Genomic DNA, 7393 nt, shown 5'->3' with positions numbered 1-7393 from the left:
TAAGACTGTTATTGGGTGTATTTTGTTGAGGACATCATTTTTTCAGAAATTGGGCATCGTCCGCCCACGGGAGTTTCCTTTGTATATACTAATTGCAATTTGAAAAAGAAAACAACCAACAATGTGTTGTCTCCACACACAACAAATTCCAACCCGGTAGTTTACTTGTATATGAAATAAGGAATTGATTTACGGAAAAGTTCTATGATGGCCTGCTGCAGAGTTTCTCTATCACCCGTAAAACATAGCTTTACTGAATGGTATACTCAAATCACAGTATATTGGCTCCTAATGGGGGGAGTGTGTATTACCAGAAAGAGAGTGAGTTGAACGTCTACTCGACACAACTAGGTCATTTCGGAATTAATATATGGTTCAATTATGTGTTGGGGTCTTCAGCGGTGGGAGGAAACCGGATGACCCGGAGAAAACACACGAGGTTTATCAGGCGACCGTACTCCTTGTCACGCACAAGTGTGGGATCGAAATCGTGCCACTAGCTTCAATGACATACCCTATGACCTAAAGTGCATGCCTTAAACCTTTCGCCCAATGCGTGGATCACACCAATCTCGGTCGTCGTTACCATGTGGTCGCTCTAAATCGAGATTTGTTTTAGTTCATGGGCACTGAAACATGCGTTGACATCACCTATTGTAAATATATCAATAGGCTATGTAATTAAACATGTATTATGCAAGAAGTGTCAGCTCTTTATATAGTCTTCTATAAAATCTATAATAAATTTTTAAATAGCCGGTTTGTAAGAATAAACCCAAATGACCGTATTTAGAAATTGTCCGCTCTGCAGACGAATTAACTCATCATTGATTTTATAGTATACAGTATGTCCCAATTTTTGTATTTATCATCCACTTATGTGCATGCCTTAGATATGGAAGTTGAAACTATTTGTGTTTGTTTGTATTGGCTGTTATCAAGCAGGAACTTCATTGCTACTTTAAAATCCAATCGCCGTCTCACATGTAATCAGCATTCAAATCAGCATTACATCAAAATTTCCTTTTCTTTTTTTTCCTTTATTTTTTATAGAAAGTGACATTCCTTCGTTCGTGGGGCTTTACGTTCATTTCCATGAACTATTGCTATTGCCGACAAATTTAGTTTCCCAAGATTAAGCATTTATATAAAAAATCTTTACTTTATATTATTATTTCATGCCAGAATTTTCATCAATAATTCCCCAATACGACCAGGGATGTTTTAATTTTAAAATAACCATATTGTTGTAATCAATATTACTTAAACCATGCCTAAGCTTTGCACAACTTACACAAATTAATAATGGTCATTTACAGCTCACTGTGTCCGGAAACGTCATACATGAGCTGAACCCCCAATTCTTAAATTTGTTGGCTACAAATAACGTCTTTTTACATTAACGTTATTATTCTAGTGTTTAACGTAATTATGGAGCTTAAACTTCTAAGGTTTATAAATTAATATTCAGAAATTAGTATGATTGTCGAAAGCAAGTTATTATCACAGGAATAAGCTAGCTTATTTCCACTTTATTTATTATTTCACGAGATTAATTTGGCTATTATAACGGACACATATATATTTCAATCTTTTATTCATATTATTAATCAGATTTTCATCGTTTAAAGCTGTAATGCGACAAAGAAATTTTTTATTATTTATGTCTTAGTAATCCTGCTAAGCATTACGAAAAATACCCCACCCATTTCTGAAAACAGATGCGTTTGCCGACGGCATGCCCGAACTGATCCCACCTACACTCCCTATCCCCATTACCAGTGAAAAACTCAGCCAAAAATGATGGTTTTACGGAAAAATAAAATTATATCAATCATTTTGTGTCCTACAGTAAAAACAACGTAGGGATCTTTAGTAGTGGGTAAAATGGTTTTTTTTTAATGTTTCCGGACGTTAGGTTCTTTATCTGTTCAATCCTTAAAAGTTATATGAAATCAATGGCTATGTATCAGTGTCGCGACACTATATATTTGCTTTTATATTTTACTAGCATGAACCGGGGAGTTCGTGTAAGGTTTTTCATTCGTCACTGATGCATGGTATCGATGTATCAAAAAGTATTAATAGGCTGGTTGGAGAAGGTGACAAATCCAGCTTTGTGGGAAGAAATTCCTACCCAAATGATTTCTTCACTTTCTGAAACAACTATGTCCCTAGTGTTCCAGAAAATTTTTTCCCGCGGATCGGAGTTGAGCAAAAATTTTTACAGCACTTTGAACTTTTCACCCCCTGGGTCAACATAATGAAAATGAAAACCATTTATAACTTCAAAAATATCAATTTTACAGCCTAGAAATATATTATCAACATATAGGAAAGTGATACCAAGGAATCCAGAAATGACGTCAAAAGTAACGTACGACCAAAGCCGTATATAGATAAAGTTGCGACAACTGTGAAGCCAGAAATTTCATATGACGTCAAGAAAATATGACCTCAAGTGTAGTAAGACGCCATCTTGGGTCCCAAGTATTTGTACCTACTCACTATCTATTTTATGTCCTATCATATTGTTTTGTCGAAGTTGACTGCCCCCGACAAGGATGTATATAGATATGTCATAGAATACATTTTTTAAACGAAAAGTATAGCTGAACAAACTATTATTATTATTATTATTATGGAGAAAGCGCACATTATTGTTATAAGAATAGTCTAATTCGTAAGAAAGTGAAATAAAAGATACACCAAATAAAAGCGCTATTAAATTGCATACGCTTTTAAAAATCAGATTTTTTGTGCAGACGGGTAAAGTGAAAAATGTAAATGTAAATAGTAATTTGGGAGATACAACCTTTTTGCCTTCTAGCCGGCAAAATAAATGCCTGAAATTCCATGATTTTTGGTCTGGAGTCATTCCGGATTGTGTGTCAGTTTTCTGTCATCGATCATTAATTGTATCATCAATTTTTCGAAAATAGAAATTTCTTTAAATTGACTAATGGATAAATAATTTAAAATCGGTGTAAAATCGGTAAAATTTAAATAAAGCGTGACATGTGTCTCGGGCATATATTTCATCAGTGACATTACTGATATACGAGATATCGCTCTCCGAAACTTTCTGGTTTCTTTTGCAATTTGTTTGGGGTAAGACGTTATCACTCCCCGCCCATGGGTAAATAATAATATTAATCTAATATATAAACCGCAAAAATTTAACAGATACAAATAATGTACATGTTATTCCACAGGTAGACAGACATTGAAGGGGCCCAGTGAAGGAGACGCAGTTGGTTTAGAGTTTATCCGACTCTTTTGGCTATTTGCGCCCCATTTCCAATTAAATAATCATGTTGTTCTGATGCTCAACTAGTATCAAATATATATCGTGTCTGAGATTTGTTACAAATCGCCCCGAACATGTTCCACACATCTCAATATTTATCAGCTTTTTGTTCAATCTATAAAAGCCTCTATACATTCCTACAAAAATTTTTGTTTAGTTGTTTAGTCAAGTGAAACAAGAAAATGCATAGGCTAAATGGAACAATAGAACAAGTACACCTTTATAATGTCAACAAATACGTAAAACTATGAAATAAGATACTTCTATGATATGATTCAACGGAAAGGTCCTATATATGCAACATAGATATAATATCTACATTCAAGTTAAACGAACTGCATCTAATCATTTTAAATATTGCGTCGAGCTGAATAAAGTATATGATTTATTATCATTAAAGGATCTATGGGCGGTTGGTTAACAATGTGTAACTAAAAACTATGATATTATCTTTACTGCAACATTTCAATGTACCTAAAATTTTCTACACCAAGTCTATTGCATCTAGATGTTTAAAGCGCGTTAACAATATATTCATTTAAGAGCAACAATGTCATTTCGGGATTCATATACCACATAAAGTCATACCCAGCGGAAAGAAATGACGATTAATTAAAATTCCACCAATTTGGATTTCATTTTGCCAGCCATTGTGAATTTCTACATCAAGATTTCTCGAAATTAAATTTTTGAGATTATATCTGCCCTTTTATTACCAAATTAATGTTGTTTTTTTTTCATTTTTATTTTTATTTTTTAAAGTGATATTCTTTTACCAAATTTGGCAGTCATATTGAAAGAAATGCCCGCCACCAAATGACAAATACATTTTTTTGATTGATGTTTGTCAAATTCGATTTTTCCACACATTTCGCTTGCATAACCACTCTGTGTTTGAAGAATTTAAAAAGAAATTATTTACACCCCCCCACCACCACTAAAATACACTGATTACAAGATATCGCTCTCCGAAAATTTCTGAAGAACACCCAATTGAATTCTGTTAATCATGTCATTTTGGCCGATTTTGAGTATGATTTCGTCTGACATATTTATCATTGAACCAAACTGCATTGGTTTCTTTTGCAAATTGTTTAGGATGAATTGTAGCCCGTAAAACGTTATACCAAGAAAAAAATAAAACTTTTTGTTAAGTAAAGCTATATGACGCCATGACGTCATAGTTTTTATGGCGTTATAGTTGGGACACCAAAATGGCGCCTGTAAATGAGTTGTCGTAACTTTCCCTATACACGGCTTTGCGTACGACGTCACCGTGACGTCAAAACAAAAAATGGCGGAACTATGACGTCACTGTGATGTCAAAATTCAAGATCGTTGACTACCTGATTGATTAGACGGATTTTGTTTTCAATGTTGGCCAGAAACTGGGCTTGACTATAGATAACTGTGGTGTCCAATTTCAGAGAAATGTCACTGCTCCTATATTTAGACGTAGCAGCTCGGCGCTCGTGCTGATGATCCTTAATATTTGGTTCATAGACGTCGAACACGACGATTGGCGAGGGACCTGAAGCCAGGTGTTAAAGTTCAAGGCAAGACAGTGTGAGTGCAACCAGAAGTTCTTTTTCAAAGATGTATTACGGTGGCACAGCGCACAGGTACAGATATTCAACAGTTCTTCAAATATGAGTTGAGTGCCTTCCCGTCCTCACTGTTTACAGGAGCTTCCATGCGACATGTAACCAAGTCCGATCTCGCTGAGCATTTGCTCAAGAACGTTTCACCCGTTTCGAACACTTCGCTCGCCAGTAAAATAACTGTAATTGATGGAGGTCTGCCAATTTTTGTAAGGTGGAATAAGGGTACGAATATCTCCAACATCTTAGAAAACTATCGGTCATTTGTAAAAAGATTTCTCTCGCCAATCGTCGTGTTCGACGGCTATGAACCAAATACGACAATTTGGCGAGGTAAATCTGGTTGTTTCGGATTCAGTAAATTGGGACTTCTTAAACATACGAACAGTGACATCTTTCAGGAAGCTAGCAAGACAATAGCTTCACCTGGAAGTTCCCAGTCCGAAGTATCTGAAGCTGGGGAAAGGTTATTCTGTGCAATGTCAATGTATGGTCACAAAAATGAGATTTCTATGACTAAAGTCCGGTACCTAAGGTACAAAGCTATGATTGCTGAAAAAATTTCCATTCAAATCAATAGACTTCCTCCAACAGCTGCCGCGGCCGAGCAGCATGCTCACCGCATTCAGGTTAGAATTTGGGATGAACTAGACGATGGCGTCGATCCTGTGAATTGGGGTTGGCAAGTGATAGATAATAGATACGTTCCCATCGCGACTGTTCTTCCATCAGCACCAGACAACGTTCTGAATTTCATCTGGTGTAAATGTAAATCGTTGAAACACCAATGCTCGTCATGTTCTTGTACACAGAATGGTTTGAAATGTGTTGAAGCGTGTGGAGGATGCCACGGGGAGGGTTGTCTCAATAGCGAACAAATCAGCATTGATTTAGAAGATGAATTTGGTACGGGGTAGAACAAATGATCCGAATGAATATTTTATGGTGTCCAGAATATTCCTCTTGTCTATTTACTTGCTGTTATTGCTTTATTCACAACACGTCTCCGCCATTTTGAATTTTGACATCACAGTGACGTCATAGTTCCGCCATTTTGTATTCTGACGTCATGGTGACATCGTACGTTACTTTTGACGTCATTTCTGGATTCCTTGGTATCACTTTCCTATGTTGATAATATATTTCTAGGCTGTAAAATTGATATTTTTGAAGTTATAAATGGTTTTCAGTTTCATTATGTTGACCAAGGGGGTCAAAATTTCAAAATGCTGTACAAAAATTTGCTCAACTCCGATTGGCGGGGAAAATTTTTCTGGAACACTAGGGACATAGTTGTTTCAGAAAATGAAGAAATCATTTGGGTAGGAATTTCTTCCCACAAATTTTCTACCCCGACCAGACTATAAGTTTCATGCCTGATGACGTTATCAGTATAAGTGCAGAATCAATCTTTAACCAAGCAAGGCCGGATCCAGGAATATACGCAGGAGGGGGTTTGTCAGGTTCCTGTTAAGGAAATTTGATAGTTGACAATACAAGATGCCACCATCGAATCCAAATTACATAGGCATGTATACATACACACTGAGCTTTTTAAAGAGAGAAATCCAATACACCGTTTGACGTCAAATTCTATTATGAATTAATAGGATCACATTGTGATTCAATTGCTATACTGCAAAGCGTTAATTGTGATATCAAGTATGTCTATATCATTATCTCGCGCTTTGAATGCCCATCCTATCCCACCATCTAATGATGCAGGATAAAGCACACGGCCGTCACACTTTTCTCATACAATTTATTTTATGTAGCTGAGCGGGGGGAGGAGTATCCAACCTGGATAACCCCCTGACAAGTGTAGGTAAATATCATGACACATCGTCAAAGAGACAGTTGAACCGCACAACACAGTCAGCCAGGAAATATTTCTGTGGTGGGTTCTATAAAAGTTAACATTATAACCAATCAATAAAACCCCTACTCAATTCATATCGTTTATATTGAGAAACAATTCAATTTCATCGCATGTCTCTTTATTACAAATAAATTTTATGTACAAAAAATGATTATAATATAAATGATTTTTGTGGTTATAGGATGATAAGTCAGACTTAACAAAAATGGTTGATGATCTGTGGTGTATAAACTTACAATGAAAGTTCTCAAATAAAAATCATAAGAATCTCTAATAATTATCTATAATATTATATTCAAAATATAAACAAGTTTTGAAATCTCAATGCCAAATCAAATCGCAAAATAACAATCCAATACTTATAAACCACACCAGAAAAAATAGCGATGGTCCGCAATGGCGTTTTTTTATTGATTAGGCTTACCTGATGAGATTGAAAATTCGTCCAACGTAAAGTTAATTAAGGCCTTCTTTCGATGATATGGAATAAAAAGAAGTTCTTTCCTTTGACCTACCGAAGAGGCTATGTTCAGGAATAAAGAAGGTTTGTTAGTCTGAATCTATACCCCAGCATAATGCTTTGCGACTAAGCGTCACAATCTA

This window comes from Patella vulgata, chromosome 2 (assembly GCF_932274485.2).
Source record: "Patella vulgata chromosome 2, xgPatVulg1.2, whole genome shotgun sequence".
NCBI lineage: Eukaryota > Metazoa > Mollusca > Gastropoda > Patellidae > Patella > Patella vulgata.
Note: the sequence above shows the minus strand (reverse complement) of the source record.